The following is a 5977-nucleotide window of genomic DNA, read 5'->3' as shown; positions in this document are numbered from 1 at the left end:
TTGTAACTGCTGTTGCTGGTGTCTTCTGCTAACTCAGCTCATTTACTTTTCCCAAAGATTGGCAGTTGTTAACTCTGACTTCTCTCAAGTTACCTTCCAGCCTATCCATTAACAGTGCTGTTTGGCAACTACTGATGAACTTTGGCAACGTCAGCAACCTGGGGTGAACTATTAAAGTGCACACAAATCAGTCCTGTAATCCTCTCTCACTCTCTTGACAATCTCCAGAATGACAAGGGATGGATATCTTTTCCAAGGTATGTCTCCAGTATTCTCACTGTCTAACTGATCTCTTGCTCCAAACTGATAGCCGTCTGCAATCTCCAACGCCTTGAGGCCATCGTGCTGCTCAAGATCACACAAAATGGTTCAAAGGGTCCAGACCCGAAATGTCAGCTTTCCTGCTCCTCTGATGTTGCCTAGCCTGCTGTGTTCATCCAGCTCTACACTTTGTTATCACACAAAATGGCTGTCAGCTTTGTGTTTTGGCTCAGCAGGAGTGAGCAAATTCTTCAGTGTTTCATATACTTTTGAGCCTGTTTCAGTCAGAAGCATCACCCTTTTCCTTTCATCACTGCTTCATTTACAGCTGAATGATCAATAACATCCATGGTATCGTTAACAGTGAAAAACCATCACAAATGCTGGAAGTCTCTTGGTTGTGACTGCACACTCCCAGTCTCCTAACAATACAACGTTGATGTTTCCACCTTCAAAGGCTAGTCCAGTCATGTATACAAATGGCCTTTCCACGAAGACCATATTTTTAAAACTATTACTTAGCAAAACAACAAAAAATCCTTTTAATTCCTCTGCTGGCTTGCTCTAAACTGTCAAATCCAAATTTGTTTGATGATAGTATTCATGACCCACCTCATTACCAAATGTGATTTTGTTTTGCAGGACAGAATAAAATTTGTGCAGCAATCTCAGAGACAGAAATCACAAACCCTGGTACTACCTCTGGCCTGGGCCCTTGACCCAAACACTGTGACGCCTCCCCTAGCCCAAGCACCATAGACCCAATTGGAATCCCTGGCTCTGGTTATTGAGCCCTCCCCAACCCATCTAAAACACCAATTTAACACTGATTTATCCTGGTGTGTGCACATATACAACACCACAAGAGGGTACTATCACACCAGTGCATCACTCCAGTCCAAGCCAAAATTGGCTCATGATATATCACAACTTTAACTTTGTATCTGGAGCTGACACAATCAGACGTACCTCCATAACTCCCTGAACTTCAATCAGAGACAGCCAGACACAAAAAAATATAACTAGCCTCATTGGATTCAACCTGACTCTAACTAAAGATTGAAAGAACTGCGGATGCTGTAAATCAGGAACAAAAACAGAAGTTGCTGGAAAAGCTCAGCTGGTCAGGCAGCATCTGTGAAGAAAAAATCAGAGTTAACGTTTCGAGTCCAGTGACCCTTCCTCGGAATCAGTTTGGAGTCTTAAAGGGGTATGCAATGTATGGTAATGGGGTTGGTTAGCTCAGTTGGCTGGATGACTGGTTTGTGATAATGAGTGATGCTAACAGCTTGGGTTCAATTTGCATACTGGCTGACATTACCATAAAAGTTCTGCCTGAGGTATGATGACACTTAGATTAAGCTCCCTACTAGTCATTCCCGTCTAATGATGGAGCTGCCAGCTGGAATTGTGGCAACTTTATCTTTAAACCATGAATGTTGAATAATCATAGTGTGTGATCCCTTCTTTTATCACCATTTGTTAAAGCATGTTTACAATAAATAGATCTGTTAATAATGAAATCTGGGTGTGATTTGCTTCTGTCTGGAATAGCAATCAGTCAGGCACATTGCTCATCTTGGTGGATTAATTGAGTATTTATACATTTGTGACACCTTGTGGAACAGCAGGGCTCATTGTCAGTGTGCTCTAACTATTGGCAACGTGACCATTCAATTTCTAACAAATGTTATTTTGAATTCAGCCTTAAAACCCAGAGTTAGTTGACAATGTCATTGGTCAATTTTGCTTATTCAAAGTACAGCATCCAGCAAAATAATAAGAATTGGTAGCCCATTATTTTTCATTCTAAATATGGTTTCACTTAGCAGAGCTACCTTTGTTTGCTTTTGTATTAGCGTCATAACAAGAACTACAGGACAGCTTTATTTTCAGATGTGTATATTTCCTATCAGCAACTTGTTGTGCAAGGAATTAACCATGGCGTGTTTCCAAGTTTGGTTTCTCCTCTGTTTACAAAAAAAAATCTTAGGTGTATGTTTTACTGAATGGTAAATGTTAATCTAATATTCCTGTGTTAATCCCCCAATCAGGTTTTGAATTAGACTTTATTGTCATGTGTACTCAAGTACAGAAGTACAGGAGCACAGTAAAAGGTGTACAATGTTGTCATTCCTGGCACCATCTTAGGTACAAAGGTACCTAGGCCCAAAATCTTAGGTACAGAAAATAAAGAAACATAGTCAAAAGCTAAACATTACAGTCCTTCTTAATATAAAGTAGAAAAATAAAGAAATAAAGTCAAAACTTAAAATGGGCTTCTTAGGTTAAATATTAATTCAAGTACCTAATTTAAACTGAAGCAATCAAATATTTCCCAGCAAAAATAAATTAGATTATTATATTTTATGTTACGTTTATGTTTATGTTATATTTTACCTTATATTTATGATATTTTTAACTGTCCTCCTGGGAACTGAGCTTTGGTTGGATTTGCTAGTTGTTGTTGTTGCACCAGTCATTCCAGGCAGAGGCTGTTGTTGACACAATTTGTTCAGTAATGTCCTTCACAACACATGTCCTTTACTGGACAAACTCCAGATTTCTCAATGGTAGGATCTAGAGCCCCTGCTCACTCAGTGGCCAAACCTTCTAACCTCAGTAATGGTGTGTGTGGCTTCAAGCCATGATTGCACACAATTGCTTTGCAAAACAACGAGTACCATCTCTAAGCATTAATCTACCTACTGAAAGGAAGCCTCTGCTGACTGGGTTATCAAGATGCTGATAGACTTAGATAAAATATACTATAAATACTGGCATGAATATGGGTTGAATGCCCTGTTTCTGTTCTGAAAATGCAATGTAGTTCATACATATTTTCATTCAGATTTTTATGGCTGCCATAAAAAATATATTGACATAATCCTCAATCTACTAAAGAAAGCGTATTGCCCTAACAGGGGAAAGAGTGGCACAGTGGTTAAATCACTGGACTGATAATCCAGAACCAAGATAAAGTTCTGGGGATAAGGGAGGCAAATATCACCATGGCAGGTAGTTTGAATTCCAAATAAAATAATCTGGAATTAAACACCAGCATAAAACAATACGGGGAGGTGATGGCTTCGTGGTATTAGCGCTGGACTGTTAACCAGAGACCCAGGTAATGTTCTGGGGACTGAGGTTCAAATCCCACCACAGCTGATGGAGGAGCCAATAAAGATCAGGACCTAACAGTCTAAATGATAACCATGACTCCATTGTTGATTGTTGGGAGGAAAAACCCATCTAGTTCACTAATGCCCTTTGTGCTGTCCTTGTCTGGTCTGCATGTGACTCCAGACCCACAGCAATATGGTTGACTCTGGGCAATTAGGGATGGGCAATAAATGCTGCCTGGCTAGTGATGCCCTCATCTGTGAATGAATTTTAAAAAAGAACTTATGCAAACTCAGCTGATTTTTTTAAAAAACAGACGCATCTGCTTCATTAATACCCAAGGAAAGCATGGCCCCTATGTGACTCCAGATGCACAGTGAGGTGATTGACTCTTAACTATCCTCTAAAATGGCATAGCAAGCCATTCAGTTCCAAAATATTTAGGGCATGCTGACTTAGCCAGTGTTGCCCACATCCTACCGTAAAATAAAAAAGTCAGTTTAATCAAATCATTAACTATTACAATCAGAGGATGGGTCACCGGAACGGAAATGTTAACTCTGTTTTTTCCTTCACAGATGCTGCCAGAGCTGCTGAGCTTTTCCAGCAACTTTGTTTTAGTAACTATTACAATCCTTGTGTTTGGATACAACACCATATTGCTAACAATTCAGGAGTTGCCATGGCAACAGTAAATGTCTGGATTTTGCATCTCCTGATGCCATCTGCTGGAAATCAGAATTTTAAAATAAATATGAAATGATCCTAATTTAACATACATAAAATGTTATGGAGCTGGATAATAGAATTTGGTTGTGATGAAGACCAAATTAAGATACTTCTAACATCTGCTGATCTAAAATGTACCTAATATTGCTCATTGAGTGTGATTAGATTCAATCTTTGCTGCTATTTCTGACTGAATCAGTTCTGTAAAAGGCAGCTGTCTTTTATAGAACACATTTAACAGCCAAATAACAAGTCTATACATTATCAACAACATTCCTTATGGAGAATTTCTCATTATTCGTGTCCACAGCTAATATCTGGTGATATTGCTTCATCGCACTTTTAACAGGATTTGTTGGAATCACTGTTTCTGCAAACTGTTTGCTGGCTTGCTTAATGAACTAAATCTCAATGTTCTCCATTCAGGCACCACCTGACTTTAAGAGCAGAGACATTGTTAAATGGTATTTTTTGTCAATTTGTTTTTTAAAAATTTTTGATCACTTTATGGGTTAGTATGTTTGCAGATGGCACCAGAATTGGGCAGTACAGTGGCTCAGTGGTTAGCACCGCTGCCTCACAGTTCAAGTGACCTGGGTTCGGTTCCACCCTTGGGTGACTGTCTGTATGGAGTTTGCACGTTCTCCCCATGTCTGTGTGGGTTTGCTCCAGTTTCCTCCCACAGTCCAAAGATGTGCAGGGTAGGTGGATTGGCCATGCTAAATTGTCCATAGTGTTCAGGGATGTGTAGAGTGGGTGGGATGCTCTGTGGGTCAGTGTGGACTTGTTGGGCTGAAGGGCCTGTTTCCACACTGTAGGGATTCTATGACTTATATCCTCTTTTTAAATCTCTCACTGATTTCTTTTTCTTCATCGATATCCCCACTTCCCATCATGTATCACCAGGATTGCAGCATTAAAACTTATTGTAGAATCCCTACAGTGTGGAAACAGGCCATTCAGTCCAACAAGTCCATACCGCCCCTCTGAACAGCATCCCACCCAGACCCATCCCCATCCCCATTCCCATCCCCCTACTCTTTTCCCTGTAACCCTACATTTCCCATGTCTAATCCACCTAACTTACACATTTCATGGGCAATTTTACCATGACCAATCCACTTAACCCACACATCTTTGGCCTGTGGAAGGAAACCGGAGCATCCAGCAGAAACCCACGCAGATATGGGGAAATTGTGCAAGCCCCATACAGAGGGGGGAATCGAACACAGGTCCCTGGCGCTATGAGAAAGCAGTGCTAACCACTGAGCTACTGCCAAATCAAAGGATAATGCAAATACAAAATAGTAAATAGTAAACAAACTGTCGTATTTCAAAAAATCGCATCATAGAGCAACACTGAGGAGAGATGCTATTGTGTAGACCTCATGCTAAGTTTGAAGGTGTAAATAATTCATAGAATGTTGGAGGAATAGTAATCCTAAAATCATGTCAGACCACAGCAACTTCAGGTACCCAGTCTCTTCCAAGATTACCGCTACAACCGGATTGAGCTTACAATTCCTACACATGTATTAGTTTAATTTCAGTGCAATTTTAGTTCTAAAGAAATAAAATGTGTTTGTGCCACATCTGACTCCAAAGATATGTCAGTGCAGTGGCCTACTACCATCTGTGCCTTATCTTTTATTCATTCATGGGAGTTGCTGGCTAGGTCAGCATTCATTGCTCATCCCAGAGGGCAGTTAAGAATAAACCAGATTGCTATTGGTCTAAAGTTGCCTCATTTGGCCCTTGCAATTTTCTCCTGTTGAGATTCCCATTTGGCCATATCACATCACCTCCCCTGCTCTAAATCACTTACTGTTATAGAGTTATAGAGTCATACAGCACGGAAACAGAC

The 5977-nt window shown here is 40.3% G+C and overlaps 1 long non-coding RNA gene across 1 annotated transcript in view; it reads right to left on the bottom strand.

Annotated features, from left to right (window-relative positions):
- The window catches only part of LOC125483514, a 73646-nt gene extending 70764 nt beyond the window's left edge, over positions 1-2882 (bottom strand). The window contains exon 1 of the long non-coding RNA XR_007262475.1: positions 2662-2882. This is a non-coding gene — a long non-coding RNA (uncharacterized LOC125483514). The remainder of the gene's footprint in view (positions 1-2661) is intronic.
- Between the last annotated feature and the right edge of the window lie 3095 nt (positions 2883-5977).

This window comes from Rhincodon typus, chromosome 7 (genome assembly GCF_021869965.1).
Source record: "Rhincodon typus isolate 14 chromosome 7, sRhiTyp1.1, whole genome shotgun sequence".
Lineage (NCBI taxonomy): Eukaryota > Metazoa > Chordata > Chondrichthyes > Orectolobiformes > Rhincodontidae > Rhincodon > Rhincodon typus.
This window is presented reverse-complemented; position numbering and strand designations above follow the sequence as displayed.